Source organism: Biomphalaria glabrata, chromosome 7, assembly GCF_947242115.1.
Source record: "Biomphalaria glabrata chromosome 7, xgBioGlab47.1, whole genome shotgun sequence".
NCBI lineage: Eukaryota > Metazoa > Mollusca > Gastropoda > Planorbidae > Biomphalaria > Biomphalaria glabrata.
Genome location: NC_074717.1, coordinates 26076678 through 26098783, shown reverse-complemented (window position 1 = coordinate 26098783; position 22106 = coordinate 26076678).

The window sequence follows — 22106 nt, the reverse complement described above, 5'->3', positions numbered from 1 at the left end:
GGGCCAAATAATCATTGTATGTGTTGTTCTTGATGAGCCGTAATATTGTTGAAATCCGATCGCCCCGTTATGGTAAAGGAAAGACACATGGGGCGCCAATGTTTGACCACTACGCCCTCCTCTCCTCCTTCGCATAGACGATATGTGGGCATCGGAAAAAGGTGGACAAAAGAATTTTGTGGGAGAATAATAACTGATTGCTCGGCTTTAGCACGCAGAGTGTGTCACTGGATGTGCACAATTACCATCAACAAAAGCTTTCAGGAAAACTTGAATTGAAATCAGGACACTTATTGTCGCCCACTGTGTCATTGCTGCCCACTGTTTCATTGCTGCCCACTGTTTTATTGATGCTCACTGTTTCATTTATGCCACTGTTTCATTGTTGCCCACTGTTTCATTGCTGCCCACTGTTTATTTGTTGCTCACTGTTTCATTGCTGCCCACTGTTTATTTGTTGCTCACTTTTTTCATTACTGTCCACTGTTGCATTGTTGCCCACTAATTCATTGTTGTCCACTGTTTCATTGTTGCCCACTGTTTCATTACTGCCCTCTGTTTCATTACTACCCACTGTTTCATTGATGCCCAATGTTTTATTGATGCCAACTGTTTCATCGATGCCAACTGTTTCATTGTTGCCCACTGTTTTATTGCTGCCCACTGTTTCATTGTTGCCCACTGTTTCATTGTTGCCCACTGTTTTAGTGCTGCCCACTGTTTCATTACCGCCCATTGTTTCATTACTGCCCACTGTATCAGTGTTGCCCACTGTTTTATTGCTGCCCACTGTTTCATTGATGCCCATTGTTTCATTACTGCCCACTGTTTCATTGTTGCTCACTTTTTCTTTACTGTCCATTGTTGCATTGTTGCCCACTGTTTCATTGCTGCCCACTGTTTCATTATTGCCCACTGTTTCATTACTGCCTACTGTTTCATTGCTGACCACTGTTTCATTACTGCCCACTGTTTCATTGATGCCCACTGTTTCATTGATGCCCATTGTTTCAATGTTTCCCCTTGTTTAAGTGTTGCCCACCGTTTCATAGTAAATATTTAAAAAAAAAACAAAAACTTAGTGTCCGTGTAATTCAGAAGTAAATCAGGAAGAATGGTTTGTAACAAAAGCATTGGCGTAACTGGGAGTGTTTTGGGTGCAGTTTATATTACATTATATCATTGTGCAATAAAAAAAAAACTTTTTAAGGGAAGATAACATGGGCATAGCCAGGGGGGGGGGTTCTTGGGGTTCAAGAAAAAAATGCAAACAACAATCCCCAAATTCCAACAGCACAGTTGAGGAAGATTTTGATTTTAAAACCCCCTCCAAAATTTACGATAAACCCCATCTTCAAAATAAAAAAAGCAAATTACACATTCAAAATTCTATGAGCGTAGCCAAAGGGGTTTTGAGTTTAAACCCCCTCCCCCTCCAGCTGGGGTTTGAAGCTAAAAAGTACCTCTTCAATATAAAAAAAAAAGCAAATTACACACTATAAAATCTATGAGCGTAGCCAAAGGGGTTTTGAGTGTAAATCCCCCTCCTCCAGATGTTTTTTTCTTTAAAGTTTAAAACCCCTCAGAAGGTTTTGAGTTAAAAATTCCCATGCAGAGCGTTTAGAGTTGAAAACCTCTCTCTTCAATATTATTTTAAAACAAACTATAGTGACCATATTCTTTAATCGTAGCTAAATGGGGTTTTGAATTAAAAACAAAACAAAAAAACTCCAGAGATTTTTTAGTTTAAAACCCCTCAACAGATGATTTGACGAAAAAACTTTCCTTTTCGATATAAAATCTAAAGCGAAATACAGGCATGTAATTCCAAGAGCGTAGTCAAGAAAGGTTACAAATTTCTACCAGTGGCTTGGGCTCCATTAATAAAGTGTGAATAGTCTTCTGCCGAAATTGAAAATCATTAAATGTATCTCAACAAAGTTGGCTAAGACAGATTTTAGAAGTCATAGAGATCGGGTCTAAATCAAAGAAATCCTATGCCGAACTGGGAGTCGAATCCTTAGTAAGGTTGTGATAGAGCGTCGCATGAGGTTTTGCTGGACATGTTCTCACACAAAATGAATCACGCAAAATAAGAGTTGCGGAAACAGCTTGCCGGAAAATGCGCCGAACGGCGCGAGAGGGTCTAAGTCAGTAAGAATAGCACATTAGGTTTTTGAAATAAAACTAATAGCAAGATAATGCACTGTAGATACCTCAGAATATGCATTTTGTTGGCTTTCAATACCAGAAATAGTGCTCGGCGGCAGGGCTTCGCCCCGCGCTGGGGGAGCGCAGCGAACTCCCCCAGACCCCCTTGTTAGCAAGGGCGGGGAGTCTACAATAAACAATAAACGTCTTCCGAAAGGGTCAGAATGTAATAAAGATTAATTATGTACACATACACACACACATATATATATATATATATATATATATATATATATATATATATATATATATATATATATATATATAATTTTTTTCCGCGGGAGGGGGGGCGGAATCCCCCCCCCCAAAAAAAAAACCCTCCCCGAAAAAAATTCCTGGCTACGCCCATGGGAGATAATAATACGTTTCAGTTAATGTGCACAAACTTGTTCTTTTTTTCTATTTATTTTTAAACTGTAAATTAAAATGGTAAACTAATTTTAAAACATTAACTAGTCTGTAAACTAAAATCATTTCAGTAAATTTGTTATTCACACACATTACATTATGTCTGTCTTCTTACTTACATAAGTCTATTCTTTATCCTTTGATATATGTCAGGGGGGGAGGTCTCATTGTTAGAACCGTCAGAGTTTAGAAATGTGTTCTATGAGAGAACGTAGTATTGTATATATGTGTGGTTACATATTAGTACTGTCTATATGTGTGGTTACATATTAGTACTGTCTATATGTGTGGTTACATATTAGTACTGTCTATATGTGTGGTAACATATTAGTACTGTCTATATGTGTGGTAACATATTAGTACTGTCTATATGTGTGGTAACATATTAGTACTGTCTATATGTGTGGTAACATATTAGTACTGTCTATATGTGTGGTAACATATTAGTATTGTATAAATGTGTGGTTACATATTAGTACTGTCTATATGTGTGGTAACATATTAGTATTGTATATATGTGTGGTTACATATTAGTATTGTATATATGTGTGGTTACATATTAGTATTGTATATATGTGTGGTTACATATTAGTATTGTATATATGTCTGGTTACATATTAGTATTATATATATGTCTGGTTACATATTAGTATTGTATATATGTGTGGTTGCATATTAGTATTGTATATAATGGCTGCCTGGTCGTGCGGTTAGCGCGCTGGACTGTCGTTCGGATTTATCGACGGTCGAGGGTTCAAACCCTGCCCGCTGCCATCCCCCGTCGTCCTGCGGGAGGTTTGGACTAGGAAGTAAACTATCTTCAGCTCTGAAGGAACATCCGAAACATGTAAAACATTTTACAAAACATTAGTATTGTATATATGTGTGGTTACATATTAGTACTGTATATATGTCTGGTTACATATTAGTATTGTATATATGCGTGGTTACATATTAGTATTGTATTTATGTGTGGTTACATATTAGTATTGTATATATGTGTGGTTACATATTAGTATTGTATATATGCGTGGTTACATATTAGTATTGTATTTATGTGTGGTTACATATTAGTATTGTATATATGTGTGGTTACATATTAGTACTGTCTATATGTGTGGTTACATATTAGTATTGTATATATGTGTGGTTACATATTAGTATTGTATATATGTGTGGTTACATATTAGTATTGAATATATTTGTGGTTACATATTAGTACTGTATATATGCGTGGTTACATATTAGTATGGTATATATGCGTGGTTACATATTAGTATTGTATTTATGTGTGGTTACATATTAGTATTGTATATATATGTGGTTACATATTAGTACTGTATATATGCGTGGTTACATATTGGTATGGTATATATGAGTGGTTACATATTAGTATTGTATTTATGTGTGGTTACATATTAGTATTGTATATATGTGGTTACATATTAGTATTGTATATACATGTGGTTACATATTAGTATTGTATATATGTGTGGTTACATATTAGTATTGTATATATGTGTGGTTACATATTAGTACTGTCTATATGTGTGGTTACATATTAGTATTGTATATATGTGTGGTTACATATTAGTATTGTATAAATGTGTGGTTACATATTAGTATTGTTTAAATGTGTGATTACACATTAGTACTGTCTATATGTGTGGTTACATATTAGTATTGTATATATGTGTGGTTACATATTAGTATTGTATAAATGTGTGGTTACATTTTAGTATTGTATATATGTGTGGTTACATATTAGTACTGTCTATATGTGTGGTTACATATTAGTATTGTATATATGTGTGGTTACATATTAGTATTGTATAAATGTGTGGTTACATTTTAGTATTGTATATATGTGTGGTTACATATTAGTATTGTATATATGTGTGGTTACATATTAGTACTGTATATATGTGTGGTTACATATTAGTATTGTATAAATGTGTGGTTACATATTAGTAATGTCTATATGTGTGGTTACATATTAGTATTGTATATATGTGTGGTTACATATTAGTATTGTATAAATGTGTGGTTACATATTAGTATTGTATATATGTGTGGTTACATAAGAAGTGAAACTTTCGCATTTCTTAAAGTTAAGAATCGTCCAAAGGCTACTCTCCTTTTCCTCGGCACCAAGGATTGTGCAGAAATCATGTTCCCTTTCTTCGGCACCAATGATTGTCCAGAAATCATTTTCCCTTTTCTCGGCACCAAGGATTGTCCAGAAATCATGTTCCCTTTCCTCGGCACCAAGGATTGTCCAGAAATCATGTTCCCTTTTCTCGGCACCAAGGATTGTCCAGAAATCATGTTCCCTTTCCTCGGCACCAAGGATTGTCCAGAAATCATGTTCCCTTTACTCGGCACCAAGGATTGTCCAGAAATCATTTTCCCTTTCCTCAGCACTAAGGATTGTCCAGAAATCATATTCCCTTTTCTCGGCCACTTAAAAGATTTTAGTGAACAATTCTTTAAATCAAGTCTAAGCAAATCCGCGTAACCCAACCCGCGAGTTGTTTTCATTATTAATGCAATATAATCTAAATAATGATACTGAATGTATCATTTAATCCACAGCTGTTAACTTGCCGATCCAACCTTTTTTTCTTCCTTTTCTTCAGGTTTGTTATCTCACAAGGTTGCACCTTGAAAGCACACAGTCACAGTTACCTTTTCAAATCTTGGACAGAGGAAGCTTATCTTTTAATGCAAAATTGTGTCAATTTGGAAGCTACTTTGTCCGGTGTTACCTAAACTTGGTGCATTAGGAGCTCAGTGCTCGAGATAACAGTCAAGGTGACATTGACCAAATCCCAGAGAGTGCTGTGTGTTTCATGGAACAGTCAAAGTAGAGGCTTAGCTTCTTCTTGTGTTTCGCGTTTAATGCATCCGAAAACGTTCAACTAAAACTGACATTTTTACAAAGCTTATATCAACTCACTCTTTCTGTCTGTCTGTCAGGTAAAAAGTTTGTACACGTTAATTTCTCCCACACCCAATCTCGGATCAAACTAAAATTTTTGCACAATTATTTCTTTTACCTGACAACACAAGAATCTATTTTTTTTAAATTAACCAATTAGTTAATTAACTATTAATAAATTATTATCTTTGGTATCTCGAACAAGGGAAAGAAATTGTAATTGACTGAAGTGTTTGGTATAAGGTAATGCCCCTTTTAAAGCCCTGTCAAAACATAACAAAATAATTTGGTCTATTAGAAAACGAGCTTTTTCTTTCCTCGCATAAAATCAATTAAAAAAATGACCTGAGTAAAATAAGTCCCCCTTACCCCAAAAAAAAACTGTTTAGAAATTCCTACACTTTTCTTATTCTTCTTGCAGTGCCGGACTTAGATAATTGGAGGCCCTATGTGAAATGAATAGTGTGGTCCCAAATGAAGTGTAAAAAAAAAATAAAGAAAAAAAAATACGCAATGAATTATAAACCGCCCTGTATCTATATTTATATCAACAAATAAGTTAAATCCTGTAGCGCCGACAGAACTAATATGTTTCATGGGCGACTCATAATCACCAGACTAGAAATAACGTATCGATATTTCACCAAAATGAAGAAACCAGGGTCTTCTAACATATGTAGTCTCACAAGTAGATCTAAGTAGACCTTTGCGAAGCCCCCTCAAATCGGAGCCCTTAGGCGCCTGGCTAGTTTGCCTATGCCTAAGGCTGGCCCATAGGCTGTGTTGTTGTTTTTTTCGTTAGTTGTTTTTTTTTCTTTTTCTGTGATTTTCCCAAAGAACTGGAAGCTAAAGAGATTCAAATTTGAAAAGTGGCCAAAGTCCTCTAAACGTCGCTTGGCGCTGAGTATTTTTCTCTAGATCTGTGTTTTTCTTTTTCCCTCACATTTTGTGCACTAAATACAGCAACGTCTTGTCTCACTTTTGACTGCAGTCCCAAAGTTGTCTTCTCTTACGATACTTACTTCCTGACCTGCGCACTTGATCATGACAATGGTCACCGCCGCCATCCCCCCAGCCTCCATGCCCTAATCTCCTGAAGAGCGTGGCCCACCCGAACTTCTAATAAAAACAGTGACACTCACTTCCAAACATACACATTTTTGTTCTTCCCCAAACGCGTAATACAAACATTGAAAAAGGTACAAACTTGAAACTGTAACTTATGAATACAAACAAGGTTTCTTTTAAAAGTCAAACTTTGAGCGGAACGAAACAAACAAATGAAGTAAAAAAAAATATTTTTTTAACTTTTTTTTTTTTAAATATTGAAAACTTGGAGATTGAACATGGGGGACACAGTTCACATTTACCGTGTGTGTCCCTAGCACAAGTTGACACTTGTGAATAGCTGGAAACACCGAGTTTGTTTTTCTTTCAGAAAGCGTTCAGCTCGCAAACTAAGTGGAAAGCGTAGATGTGTCTGTTTGGAAGGCTGAAAAAGTCAAGCCGACGGACCTCCTTGTTATTCTACCAGTGTTTGTCTCCTCGTTTCAAAAGTTTTCCCTCAAAAGATCTTTCCAGATCTCTCCGAGTTAATCTCTCACCCACCTTCCACCGCCCCGCCTCTGTCGCTAGAATATTTCATTATCCCTTTCAAACAAACACGCAAACAGAGATTCAAACCACGCTCACTGGGAGTTCTCCTCTTGTCTCCCTTCACGGTAAACTTTCATGCCATATTTCATGTAAAACATTAGTAATTCTGGGCAGGTGAAATTTCCATGGGCGTATCATTGAATACATCGGCACCAACATTTTTTAAAAAGCTTATGTCGACTAACTCTGTCTGTCTGTCTAGTAAAAAGTTTGTACACGTTATTTCTCCCATATCCATTTACGGATCAAGTTAAAACTTTGCACAATTATTCATTGGCAATAGACAAGACATGAATCAATAAAAACAAAATTAACCATTTAGTAAATTGATTACTGGTAATTAACTTATTTTGTTTGTTACAAACAAGGGAAATCAATCCTTCAGTATTTACAGATACGGCTAAATATGTAGGGTTTCATCCCCTTAAATAACCTTTGCTTTTTTTTTTTAAAGGATTTTTGTTATACTTTGCTGCATGCCATTGTGCTGGTCAAGTAAGCAGTTGGTCTGGAATCCTGTGCGCGGTTTCAAACCCTACCCTCTGCCCTGCGAGACGTTTGCGACAGAATGTAATCATCTTCATCTCTGGAGTAACGCCTGAAACGAGCAAGTCGATTAAAGTAGAAGACAGATCTATGGACCTTTTAGACTTTCTTAGAATACTATACTAAGACCGTTTTCATCCATTAAACCAGAGAGTTACATCAGATTTTGAAGAGGTGGTCGTCTCCTCTACATGAAGGCCATGAATGTTTAAAACTCCTTTATTCTACTTTCTTTTAAGGTCATTTGTCGTCACCAAGAAGCGTACAGGAGCTCTAGTGTGTATGCCTGTGTTTTTTTTTTTTTTTTTTTTATTTTGTTGTGTTAGCATATTTATTGTTATTGTTATATTGTTGTGTTAGCATCTTTATTGTTATTGTTATATTAGTAACGCTAGGGTCAGCAACTGCAGCCAAACAGAATTTCCATTTATTTGGACCAATACAAATATTTTTATCTTATCTTGAATTAGTTAAATTAATGATTAATTAGTTGACTATATTTTGTTTAGGACACACACTCTATTATCAATTGTCTATCTATCTATCTATCTATCTATCTATCTATCTATCTATCTATCTATCTATCTATCTATCTATCTATCTATCTATCTATCTGTCTGTCTGTCTGTCTGTCTGTCTGTCTGTCTGTCTGTCTGTCCGTCCGTCTAGGGTGATGCCTTTTTTTAAAACTTTGCATCTCTAAAAAATTATTTGATAAAATTACTTCCATTGAAAATTAATTCAAAATATTGATGGTGTGTAAAATGTATTGATAATGAATTTATTGAACAGAAATATCCTTAGGTTAGTTTTCCATTTAACTGGACTTCTGCGATCTACTTCTGAATTGTTTATTTTTGTTTGTGGACCAGATCAATGGGAATGTCAACAATGTCAACTTGTTGTGGTGGTCACTATTGTTAAGTAACAAACGTATTGAAGTCAACTACTGAATGTCTCTTTGTGTGTACTGTAACAGTAGGAACTAACTAACTGAAGAACTGACCGGTGCAGTGTCAACCCAGTCATTTGTTCTTTCTCCCACTTCCCCCTCCCCCACCCCGAGATCTGACATGCGTGTTTATCAACTAAGTTTGGGCGTCTCACGACAAACACGGCAGTGGGTGAGGTGGTTAAGGGGGGTGGGGTGGCGGGTGGAGATCGGCAGTAATAGAATCGAACACCAACACTTGCGGCTTTACCCAGGCATGCCAGGGGATCCAGAGCAACAGTTACGGCCCCTGAGCGCGGAGTTGTTGTTACTCCTTGTGGTTTGGGCCTGGCATCGCTTAGTGTCGTCGTCCCCAGAACAAACTTGTCTATTACAGTCCCCCACAGCCCCCCCCCCGCCCCCATCTCTATGTTTGGCTACACGAGCATAAGATCTAGCGGTGGAGCTTGGCGATAGGAACAGAGAAGGAGAGGAGAACTAACTTTTGGACAAATTGTGGTCTTGGTTTCCAGTTGGTCGAATATGAAAATGTGGTCAGCGTGTAACACAAAAAAGGACCCACGTATTTTTATTTTTATATCTTTTATATAGCGCTACTTTCATGCTTATAATGCTCAGAGCGCTTTGGTCCAATCTTATTTGTGGACTAGTGGGGGGGGGGGGTATCTAGGAGTGGTTTTCCGTGCTGCCTTTAGGCGCTCAGTAAACACAACTCTGTCCGAGTCGGGTGTCGAACCTCGAGCCCCCTTCTAGGTTGCCTGGCTCAAGCGCACTTGGCCTCTCGACCACGTATCAAGTTTGATATTACCTCCGATTTTCATCTTGTATTTTTTCTTTTAAATTAACTCTTTCTGTCTGGTATAAAGTTAGAACACGTTATTTCTCCCACTTCCCAAGATCGGATCAAGCAGCAGATTTGGCTCAATTATCCATTGTGATTGTTCCTAAAAAAACATGGACCAATAAACAAATTAATTAAATAGTCATAACTATTTAATTTTGTTTTGTATCGAAAAGGGGAATTAAATATTACAGTATTGACTTGTGGAGTTCTTCCCGCTTAGATAAACTTTGTTGTTTTTTTTTTAAGAATTTTAAAATATATTTCTTGTTTTTAATCAATCACCAATCTATTCAAACATAAATATCCATTGTAAAGTCTAAATCTGTTCTTAATCTTCTCACTACAAGCTCCAGATCCTCGCTAGATTTACTTTATCTCTACATATTCTATATCAATTTACTCTAGATCTATATTAGGTTACTCTAGATCTATATTAGATTACTCTAGATCTATATTAGGTTACTCTAGATCTATATTAGATTACTCTAGATCTATATTATATTACTCTAGATCTATATTAGGTTACTCTAGATCTATATTAGGTTACTCTAGATCTATATTATATTACTCTAGATCAGTGATTCCCAAAGTGGTCAATATAGACCCCCAGGGGTCTACAAAGACTTCCAAGGGGTCTACGAAAGTGAAAAAATAAATTGGGGGTCTATCACTGGCGGATCCAGGGGGGGGGCGGTAGGGGCGATCGCCCCCCCCCCACTCGGCCGACCCCCCCCCAATGGGGGGGGGCGGACGAACTTTATTATAGGATTCACACAATTTGTATACGAATTTATTACTTATGTTAAAAATATATACTAATTATTTATATTTCAACATATTTTTAGATTATTTCGCCCCACCCTCTAGTATGTTGGCCGATTTGGTGGAGTCGGGAGGGGGCGATGGTATAAATTCCGCCCCCCCTACACTTTCGAGTGGGGGGGGGGCGGTCCAATTTATTGGTAGAAATCAAAGCCTGCTAACAAATCAATTAAATATCTATATCCTTGTGACTTGTTATTGATATTTTAACCGATCTTTATATTATGTCGTTCCCTGTTTGCCGATTGGTGGGGGGGGGGGGGGGGATGAATACCTCTTTTGCCCTTCCCACCTAAACCCTTTGAGTGGGGGGGCGGTCCGTTTTTATGGAGAAATCATAGTTTGTGAACAAAATTAGTTGAATTAATATATCAATTTTATATTATGTCGCTCCCTTTCTGGTATTTTGGCCGATTCGGTGGGGTGAGGAGGGGGGGGGGCTATTGCATGTACTGCCCTCCCCACTCTAGCTCTCTGAGTGCTGGGTGGGGGCGGTCCTATTTTTGTGGAGAATCATAGTTTGTGAATAAAATTAGTTGAATATCTATATAATATAAACTACGTATTGATATGTGACCCATTGTAAATATGTCGTACCACACTCTAATCTCAAATTGTATCATTAGTAGCCTAAATTTAAATGAAAAAGGGTTGTACTAGGTGGGAGGGGCGATACATGCAATCGCATTTCCCCCATCGGACAAATCAATACTTTTTCTTTTTGTATTATAGTTAAGAAATTACAAAATTTGTCACTAATATAATTTATATAAACTATAAATTAAATTCTTATATCGAGTCGCCCCACCCATATTCTTTAATGCCAAATGCAATCTTTAATTTAGAAATTAGTAAAGGAGCGAGGATCAATCGTTTTCACTCTACCGCCATTCCCATTTCCAGACAGAGTTTTTGTAATTTCACATGAAGTTATCATAAGTATTTCAAGAAAGACTTTGCATTGGAAAAGTTAGAATTCAAACGAAATTTTTCAGTATAAGAGTAACGATTGAGATGAGTTCTAAACTCAAATAACGTTTTCATAGTCGCCTTTTCCCAACCTTTACTCAATCTATTTTTCTAGCTAAATAAATTTGGGACTATAACTCACAATTTATACTAGAGTCTTCTTGAATACTATTTATCGAATAAGTTTTTTTTCGGCGGCGATCCTCAAAGCAAAAATATAAATACGTGGGGTATCCTATCTTTTCAAGGAACAAATCGGTTTTATTTGCAATGTATTCAGGGACTATAAATTCATATTAGAATATTTTTCAAGTACAACATTATTCGAAAGGTCGTTTTTAATAGTATGAATAATGAGCTTCAGGTCAGGAGAATGCGTTTCTGCAGAGAAGAATGCAAGAAAACGCTTTTGGCGTCGGGGCTTCGCCCCGAACTTCATTTATGGGTAATGAGTTGTAGATGTCAGGAGAATGCGTTTCTGCAAGGAAGAATGCAAGAAAACGCTTTTGGCGTCGGGGCTTCGCCCCATACTCCATTGATGAATAATGAGCTGTACTTGTCAGGAGAATGTGTTTCTGCAGTGAAAAAAGCAAGAAAACGCTTTTGGCGTCGGGGCTTCGCCCCGAACTCCATTGATGAATAATGAGCTGTACTTGTCAGGAGAATGCGTTTCTGCAGTGAAAAAAGCAAGAAAACACTTATGGCGTCGGGGCTTCGCCCCGAACTTCACCAGAGAACCTTATAGCGCTGCCCCAGTTGTTTTGTTTTTCGCCGAAGGTTGAGAAATGCTGCTTTTTTTATTCTCATATTTATATATATATATATATATATATATATATACATATATATGTGTGTGTGTGTGTGTGCTCGAGCGCGCACTGTATGCACGTTTATGCGTAGGGTTAGGGTTTACTGGGCGTTAGGGTTAGGGTTTGGAAAAAAATCGCCCCCCCCACTCCAAGGTTCTGGATCCGCTAGTGGGGTCCATGAGATGTCTACGGGGGTCTACGATAATAAATTTCATTTAATCATGTTGCGACTTTAATTTTCACATCCCACTAATGTAATTATTTACTAAACTAATCTATGATTTGTACCTTAGTTAATCCTCTAAATATGTATCATGCTATTCAAACGAAAAAATTGTAGCAATTTCAATACTTATTTCACTAGTTTAATTTTGTCTACATGTAACTAATGTTAAACAGCGTTGATTATTTAAAATTGGGATTCATTCTTTCCTTGTCAAATAAGCGGCTTTATGACGATATGAAACCAATTACGCTGGAGGATCGTTTGAGACGATGCCACCCTGACAAAATAGATAATGGTTTGAAAAACATTCGAACACTCAAAGATAAAGTTCAGATTAGACCCACAAAATCCTTCTTCGACATCATATAGAGAAGATGATGGTTTGTAGGCGACTTACAATATCTCTTTACTTATAGCTAAAACCGGAAAACACCATAGGTAAAACATTGACTTTATCAGCCGTTGTAGTTTTAAAAACTGTTTTACACAAACCTACATCTGATATTATGAAAACAATTTCTTTAAGCAACAATACAAATCAATGGCACATTGGTGGCATGTGTTATAAAATTAAAGGCTTCTTATGTAATTCTTTGTAAACGACATACATTCGGTGTTTTGGATCAGCGGTGTCACAGGCTCTGACAGAATGTAATGCTGTGTGCTTCAAACTGGTTAAGGGTCGCCGGCTCCTTATTTTTAACAGGGTTGACCCACGAAACGTTTCCAGTGTTTGGGTAAAGCTGCACGCAGCAGAGGTTTGAATTCAGTTTTCCTTCTGCTAGGTGGGCAGCAAGTCAAAGCTAATGAGCCCTTCCTGCTCAAAGTTACTGGCTTAGGTGCCAGTAGCTCACCCCTTCGTCCCTTCTCCTGTTAGTGAAAACAGTTCTGTATATCCAATATTTGAGCCACACGTGAAAGATCAAGAAATACACGAGAAACTGCGCTTTGCCAAAAATTTTACAATAACACATAAGGCAAATTAATTAATTGATTAATTAATTTTTAATGTTTGATGATTACATCATAGAACAACAAATTCCTATATGAATCATAATATCCATAGCAACGGATAATAGACCTGCAAAACAGACAACATTTCCAATGTGTTTTGGTGATTCCATTAAAAAAATTATTAATTGTTATTTTAATTGGTTTAAATTTGAATTTTATGAATAAAAAAAGATGAATCTCTATTTTTCATTCTTACACTCACTACAGTTAGAAATTAGTTTAAAAAAACTGGAGTTGATGAATTTGCAAAAATGCAATATAAGTTAAGCAGGGGGCAGTGGCGTAGCAACCAAGGCGCGAAAGAGCTCATTACGCCCATGCCTCAAGCCCACATTAGAACTTAGGAAGAACATTTGTTTATTTATTTGAAACACTTTTAAGTAGTTTAACTCTGTTAAGAAGTTGTACAAACATTGAATTTTAAGACACTATTACTTATATGCAGTCCTAACTGAATCAAACATTATGACATAATTACTTTTTTTTTAAGAAAAAGGTACGATCTTTACAGTGGAATGTCTTTACATTTAGTTTACACATTTTTTGTCACACACTAAATTTGTCTTATTGGCTGGAGAGGAGCTCATCAAGATGTTCTTGAACCCGGAGTACTGGTGTGATATTTACTTGTGTAGCAGGCAGTGGTTACGTCCTATAGTCCTATCAGTACTGGTGTGATATTTACTTGTGTAGCAGGCAGTGGTTACGTCCTACAGTCCTAGCAGTACTAGTGTGATATTTACTTGTGTAGCTGTGTGACAGGTGGGGAAATGTGACGTGTGTTTGGCACGTTTTATGTCTAGGGGATGATTATTTTTAATGCTATCACACCCCACTTATCAGCATATGAATCGGGAGCAGACACGCAACGAGACAAAGCAATGAAAGATAGATACAAAAGTTAAAATAAAGGATATTTATTTACATAAATATACATATAATAATAAAAAGGGGGAGGGTTTGCATTTATCTCTAGTATATTCTATGTTAAATCATCACTCTTGCACATAATAAGAGAGTATGTCACTTTGTCCTCTGACTTAGCTGGTATTCCTGTTGATGTCGCAGCTGGCTGTGTCCTGGCTTGAGGTTCTGCAGCTGGAGGTGGCGCTCTAGCGGATAGAGGGACGCCGGCGATATAGTTCTTGTGGAGTCTCAATCCCCAAAATCTAATATCTGTAGTGGGCACAGTAGGGCGGGTGGCCGGCTACCGTGGGCACAAGGTTACTGCGGGCAGAGCTGATCTGCCGTGGGCAGCGTAGTTGACAGGATATGTCCAGTGAGTTGCCGAGGGTTGGCGTAGCTATGACGTCTCGCACAGATCTGACTCTATAGGGACGTCGCGCCTAATAGCTTGACAGGTGGGCTGTCGAATAGGCGGGCAATGCCGATAGCGCCAAGTAGTAGAGTTGAGTAGTGTCGTGTAGACACTGAACCGCAACAGCAAATAAATAGGCAGGTCTCAGTAGGACAGTGCAGTGCTGGATAGCACTCAGCACATAAATAGGCAGACACCTGAGGGAGGCTGCGGATAAACAAAGACAAGTTAGGACATGTCTCTCATGCATCTTATCGATGCCCTCGACTGAGGTGCATTCGTCAGATTGGTAAAATTGCTTTAGAGCATAATTGGGAGAAGATGACAAATGGGGTTTGGAATAATAGATGGCTGATAGTAGCAATATAAAATGTACATAAAAGGGAAAGTAATAATATAAAAATGTACATAGCAGGGGAAATAATAATCTCAAATAAAAACCACAGGTGGATAGTGAAAAAAAAGGGGGGGGGGGTGAGTTGGGCGGTGGTCAGTGACCGAGACGCTTTGTTTGCATATGACCGTGGGTCGAGAACAATGGAGCGTGCTTGAATGTCCCTTCAAGCGGCGCAACTCTCCTTAGAGTAAAATGAGTAAAGGGGAGATAATTCCTATATCTTCTCTAAACGCAGTATCAGTGCGCTAGTAAAATTATCAAGGCGGTCAACCGAGATAAAGGAAGTAGACTAAGATGTACAAATATACACATGGTTGCATCAACTATCAATTGAGCAACGTAGCATTAATAGATTAATGCAATACATAAATAAATACATAGCACATGTTTATGTTTTCTACTTACGCCAGTGAGAAATACACAATGCACTAATTAAATATAAATGAACTAAGCAAAATACACATGATAAAATCCAATGGAAATATACACAGAGTAATTAAGATGGAACTTGTGATTAAGTTCGGCTTACCACCAGGTGTTCCTCTAGGAGAAAGAATGAGTGATAGTAGTCCAGACTCGATAGCTCGTATGAGAATGAAAGAGGGTCTGGCCCGATTTAAATCTACTTATATACAGGCCTGGAGAATGTGGGCGGACACAGGAAACGTCCTAGGCTAAGAATTAGCTTACACGTGGGTGGAGTCCGACAAGCGACGCACCTTGGTGTATCACGCGGTATGTTGACCAGGGTAATCTCTTAGATCAAAGAGAGACGTGAGAGAAGGGGGGGGGGAGAAGGATTAGCTTGTATTCAAACCAAGGTGGTGTCAACCGCGGCTGTCAGACATCCTGTCGATAAGATCAAGGTCTGAGCGTATCTTTGCCCCGGTCAAGGGAAGATAAATGAAAGGACTGGCCTAATTTTCTCCAAGGTGGTGGACTAAGTCTAGCCTGGTAGAGAGGAAAAGGTGTGGCGGGTGAATGATTTAGGGGTTGGATGGGGAAATAATTAAAATAAAATAAATAAATAATGAAAAATAATAATTAATGCTGTGATAATTTAGAGCGACTCTGACAGCGAGTTTTTGACTTGTCACAAGCTGGCAGTGGTTACGTCCTATAGTCCTATCAGTACTGGTGTGATATTTACTTGTGTAGCAGGAAGTGGTTACGTCCTATAGTCCTAGCAGTACTAGTGTGATATTTACTTGTGTAGCAGGCAGTGGTTACGTCCTATAGTCCTCGCAGTACTGGAGTGATATTTACTTGTGTAGCAGGCAGTGGTTACGTCCTATAGTCCTCGCAGTACTGGAGTGATATTTACTTGTGTAGCAGGCAGTGGTTACGTCCTATAGTCCTCGCAGTACTGGTGTGATATTTACTTGTGTAGTAGGCAGTGGTTACGTCCTATAGTCCTAGCAGTACTAGTGTGATATTTACTTGTGTAGCTGGCAGTGGTTACGTCCTATAGTCCTATCAGTACTGGTGTGATATTTACTTGTGTAGCAGGCAGTGGTTACGTCCTATAGTCCTAGCAGTACTAGTGTGATATTTACTTGTGTAGCAGGCAGTGGTTACGTCCTATAGTCCTCGCAGTACTGGAGTGATATTTACTTGTGTAGCAGGCAGTGGTTACGTCCTATAGTCCTCGCAGTACTGGAGTGATATTTACTTGTGTAGCAGGCAGTGGTTACGTCCTATAGTCCTAGCAGTACTGGTGTGATATTTACTTGTGTAGCAGGCAGTGGTTACGTCCTATAGTCCTAGCAGTACTGGTGTGATATTTACTTGTGTAGCAGGCAGTGGTTACGTCCTATAGTCCTCGCAGTACTGGTGTGATATTTACTTATGTAGCAGGCAGTGGTTACGTCCTATAGTTCTCGCAGTACTGGTGTGATATTTACTTATGTAGCAGGCAGTGGTTACGTCCTATAGTTCTCGCAGTACTGGTGTGATATTTACTTATGTAGCAGGCAGTGGTTACGTCCTATAGTTCTCGCAGTTCTGGTGTGATATTTACTTGTGTAGCTGGCAGTGGTTACGTCCTATAGTCCTCGCAGTACTGGTGTGATATTTACTTGTGTAGCAGGCAGTGGTTACGTCCTATAGTCCTCGCAGTACTGGTGTGATATTTACTTATGTAGCAGGCAGTGGTTACGTCCTATAGTCCTCGCAGTACTGGTGTGATATTTACTTATGTAGCAGGCAGTGGTTACGTCCTATAGTCCTCGCAGTACTGGTGTGATATTTACTTATGTAGCAGGCAGTGGTTACGTCGTATACATCTGGCTATCACCTAAATTAAAATTTAACTTAACACTAACAGTCCAATATTTAAACTACATACTTACATATTACTTCCTAATGTGTCTTATAACGAATAGATATTAATTAATAATATCGTTTTATCCCGTGCTTTTAAGAATGTGTGCTTATAATACTGTTATGACTTTGCCATGCGCACCGCCATTCAGGATAGTGCAGAAAGAGGATGCGCACTGTCTGTGACTAAACAAGTCGGATGTTGACATTAAGAGACTAACGATTTCCGCCCAAGTAGAGAGCCAATATGGAGATGCTGTGCTCAAGGCAGATGTCCTTTGTGTTTGTCATGTCTCAGTGTAAATAAACGTCAATGTCCTCGTTGAGTTGCCTCACTTAAGTTATTACAATACTGTCTCTAATTCAGTCACAAGAAGCACTGGCACTTGATTTCCAACATCAATTCGGTCCAACACTAAGCCGTGTTTATGCCATCTCCCATTTAGCTCGAGCCTGTCACACAAGTCCTGGGTTGGATCCCCATACTAAATGAAATATAGATGTTAAATGTTTTCTTGGAGGTTCAGCGAGTGCCTAATTAAATTATTCCGCTAGTGGATTCCAGCGGTGGTTGATTTTGAAACCAATATGATGCCAATGCCCATACATTCTCATCGTATGACCTCAAAACCATCCATTCGAAGTTTGTTTGTTTCTTTGTTTTCTTGCGGTGGTTGATTTTGAAACCAATATGATGCCAATGCCCACTCAGTCACATCGTATGACCTTAAAACCATCCATTCGACAAACTTATTTTTTTAAAAAGGTACGATCTTTACATTGGAATGTCTTTGCATTTAGATTACTCATTTTTGTCACACACCAAATTTGTCTGATTGGCTGGAGGGGGGCCCACCAAGATGTTCTTGATCCTGGGCCCGCGGGTACCTTGCTACGTCACTGGCAGGGGGTCTACCGAAAAGCAGAAAACATGGCAAGGGGTCTACGAGATAAAAAAGTTTGGGAACCACTGCTCTAGATCTATATTAGATTACTCTAGATCTATATTCGGCTGCTCTAGATCTACCTATTATACTCTCAAATACTCTTTATCATACTTCTGTGTATCAATCTCCTGCATCAACTTTCCCTATATTAACTAGCTCTATATCAACTTTCCCTATATTAACTAGCTCTATATCAACTTTCCCTATATTAACTAGCTCTATATCAACTTTCCCTATATTAACTAGCTCTATATCAACTTTCCCTATATCAACTTTCCCTATATCAACTTTCCCTATATTAACTAGCTCTATATCAACTTTCCCTATATCAACTTTCCCTATATTAACTAGCTCTATATCAACTTTCCCTATATTAACTAGCTCTATATCAACTTACTCTATATCAACTTTCCCTATATCAACTAGCTCTATATCAACTTACTCTATATCAACTTTCCCTATATTAACTAGCTCTATATCAACTTTCCCTATATTAACTAGCTCTATATCAACTTTCCCTATATTAACTAGCTCTATATCAACTTACTCTATATCAACTTTCCCTATATTAACTAGCTCTATATCAACTTTCCCTATATTAACTAGCTCTATATCAACTTTCCCTATATCAACTAGCTCTATATCAACTTACTCTATATCAACTTTCCCTATATTAACTAGCTCTATATCAACTTTCCCTATATTAACTAGCTCTATATCAACTTTCCCTATATTAACTAGCTCTATATCCACTTTCCCTATATTAACTAGCTCTATATCAACTTTCCCTCTATCAACTTTCCCTATATCAACTAGCTCTATATCAACTTACTCTATATCAACTTTCCCTATATCAACTAGCTCTATATCAACTTTCCCTACATCAACTTTCCCTATATCAACTAGCTCTATATCAACTTACTCTTGGCCTGTCTACTGTTGACCTTAGACTTAGATCCTCCTGCGCCGTTCGGTGCATTGGGCGGCAAACTGTCTCCAAAAGATCTGTCACTGGCAATGTCTGAAGCCTCTTCCCACCTGGTGTCCACTGCTCTGAGGTCTTCCATGAAAGTGTGGCGCCATGTTATACGAGGTCGTCCCTGTTTGCGCTTTGTCATCGCAACTCTTGCTATGCGTAGTTGACCTGCGTACTCTATATCAACCTTCTCTATATCAGCTTACTCTATAGAGCTAGATTATCTGTGTGTCCTATGTGATTATAAAGAAAGGGAGCATTAATTGTTGGTTGATGAAGTAAGGGACCATTCATTGTTCGTTTTGTAGAAGGTTGCAAGATAATCTACACTCTCATAAGCATTTCGTTGCAGTTATGAATAGTTCAAGGACTTTTCATTGCAGATCTGAACAGTTCAAAGACATTTCGTTGCAGATCTGAACAGTTCAATGACATTTCGTTGCAGGTCTGAATAGTTCAAGGACATTTCATTGCAGATCTGAATAGTTCAAGGACATTCCGTTGCAGATCTGAACAGTTCAATGACATTTCGTTGCAGGTCTGAACAGTTCAAGGATATTTTGTTGCAGGTCTGAATAGTTCAAGGACATTTCGTTGCAGGTCTGAACAGTTCAAGGATATTTCGTTGCAGGTCTGAATGGTTTAATCCTTGCATCTGTTGACTTTTTTTTATTTCTTGTCGTTTCACAGTTCTTTAGTGTGGTCCTGGTGAATTCTGGATCGCGCAGTCATCTCTTCGATGAGAGTTTCCTGTTTTAGACTTAGTGAGATTTAAACAAGTTCAGTTCATTCTACAAAATATCTTGCACAAAAGCGACAGACAGTTCTGAAGTATCATTGACACTCCATGTAGACAACTTCTCAGCTGATTGAATCCAACAAATCTGCACCAGACGCATTGTGACCTTTCCCGCCCCTTATCTCACGCGGAACTGACAGCCTTTTAACTAAGAAACGCTCTGTGTCAACACACTCAATAAAATGCTATCACAATTTGTCAAACGCAGAGACTAATATTGAAAGTTATTTTTTTTTTCCAGTCAGTATCTGGCATTGTCACCTTTGGTTGATTCGTATACATGAAATAAAAGAAAAACACAAACTTACGCTTCTAAATTTTATGGTAAACATTTAGACAGAAACACCATTTACATGGTAAGATTAAAGGATTATCGTGCTTCACAAGTTAATCCACAAATTGTTATTTTCACTTGGCTGTGTTATCGAGTGACATTTGTTTCCATTCTTTCTTTCCTGCACTAACCTTATCAGTTGGATGGTTTGGAAGAGTGGAGAGACCTCATAATGTAAACCACACTTAACTATATTAGAGGCATGCAGTGTTAATGAAATGTAGAGGAGGGGGAAGGGGCTGCTGGCTGATGGGGGGGGGAGTCCTCGTACTTGATGGGCCGCTCTGAGTTTATGTTTTCCTGACGAAATTCCAAACAGCCGAAGCCTAAAAACACAAGTTTGCCCACAAGGGGCTCAATCAAAAAGTCAGCAAAATAACGTATTTTTGTGTGTAGTAATACAACCGTGTTTGTACTACCCCCCCTCCCGCTCTTTTTTTCCAAGGCATACTAATGTGTGAGGGGTTAAGGAGGGGGAGATGGCAGTGGTGACTTATGCCTTCGTGGTGTATTGGTGTTTCTCTGTGGTTTGTTTTGTGTGGTGTTTTACCTCGGTGTTTATTTGGTGCGTCAAGTGGCGAATCAAGATTAATCTTCTGGTGGGTAGGGCCAGCACCCCCCTCTCCTCTACGAGATCAACACATCACTCGAGCCATTGATGGGGCTGTTTGCCTTCGAATTACTCTGTTTGCTCCTTGATTTATCTTCCCTTGACGAGTTCCAGGTCCCATCACTCGCAAGAAATAGATACGCGCAAAATAATAAACAGTAGAAGACAGATTGGTCCCAAATAAAAGTGTTTTTTTTTTCCTTGTTGTTTGTTTCTTCGCTATTAGGAGAAGTTGATATGTTGTTGTTTGTTTTTTTTGTTTATGTTTCGAGAAATGGATATGTTTCTCTTCTGTTGATGTTAAGTTACAGTTCAAATGTATCATAGAACTTCCTAGCTTTGTGAATGAAATCTTGCTATAGAACCGGAACCAGTTGAGTAGAGACATTCTTTACGTTTCTTCACTTTGGATTCATGCTACTTTGTTCCTATCAAATTGAACTGTTTTATACATCAACACGGACGTTCTGGTGGAGGCGGGGGGTCAAGATGACTGATTCACAGAGAAAGGGTTTACCGATTAATCGTTCCCCCGACAATTGGTTCACACGACTAATGGTTAACCCAACAACTGGTCTGTTTCACCGACTATTGGCTCACGACAAATGGTTCATTGATATCTGGTTCACAGACGACTGGTTCACCAACCATTGACTCACGACATCTGGTTCACAGACGACTGGTTCACCAACCATTGACTCACGACATCTGGTTCACAGACGACTGATTCACCAACCATTGACTCACGACATCTGGTTCACAGACGACTGATTCACCAACCATTGACTCACGACATCTGGTTCACAGACGACTGATTCACCAACCATTGACTCACGACATCTGGTTCACAGACGACTGATTCACCAACCATTGACTCACGACATCTGGTTCACTGACGACTGATTCACCAACCATTGACTCACGACATCTAGTTCACAGACGACTGATTCACCAACCATTGACTCACGACATCAGGTTCACAGACGACTGATTCACCAACCATTG